This window comes from Acanthisitta chloris, unplaced genomic scaffold (assembly GCF_000695815.1).
Source record: "Acanthisitta chloris isolate BGI_N310 unplaced genomic scaffold, ASM69581v1 scaffold8760, whole genome shotgun sequence".
NCBI lineage: Eukaryota > Metazoa > Chordata > Aves > Passeriformes > Acanthisittidae > Acanthisitta > Acanthisitta chloris.
This window is the reverse complement of record NW_008652230.1, coordinates 24,860-25,713: the sequence shown is the minus strand read 5'-3', so window position 1 is coordinate 25,713 and position 854 is coordinate 24,860.

The window sequence follows — 854 nt, the reverse complement described above, 5'->3', positions numbered from 1 at the left end:
CTGTTCCAGTGCCCAAACACCTCTGGGGGAAGAACCTTATCCTGATCTCCAGCCTAAACCTGCCCTGATGCAACTTCAGGCCATGCCCTCAGGTCCTGTCACTGGTCACACAGAGTTCAGTGCCTGTCCCACACTTCCTCTCATGAGGAAGCTCTAGAGTGCTACAAGATCTCCCCTCGTAGCAGTCTCAGGTCCTGTTGCCTGCCCTGGTAGTTGCAGCATTGCATGATGCAACTTCATTTTGCTGTAGGTAGAATTACTCTGGGTTATTCTCACAAACCTATGGACTAGAAGCTGGAGCCCCCAAGTTCCTTTGCATGCTGATGGTCAAATAAATAAGAAGAAAGAGGCCTGACTCAAATGATCAGCAACGTGAAGAACGAGACGCTCCCAAAGTCAGCGTGCTGGGCTGCAGCCCACTCTGGAGAAAGTTTTGTAGCCTTAGTTCAAACCTTGGCTGTGGATTTGTACCTTGGATCAAAGTTTTGTTGCAGGCCCTTCTCCAACATAAAGCAAAGAGACGTAAAACAACAAATATCTCGTGAAATCCAAACACAATCTGCTCGATGTTATGCTACAAAAATGAATGAACTCTGCCTCCCACCCTCTCCCACTGTGACTTGCTGTGAATAAGCACTGCTCAAAGTCAAACCTTGGCTGTGGATTTGTACCTTGGATCAAAGTTTTGTTGCAGGCCCTTCTCCAACATAAAGCAAAGAGACGTAAAACAACAAATATCTCGTGAAATCCAAACACAATCTGCTCGATGTTATGCTACAAAAATGAATGAACTCTGCCTCCCACCCTCTCCCACTGTGACTTGCTGTGAATAAGCACTGCTCAAAGCAGTGCAA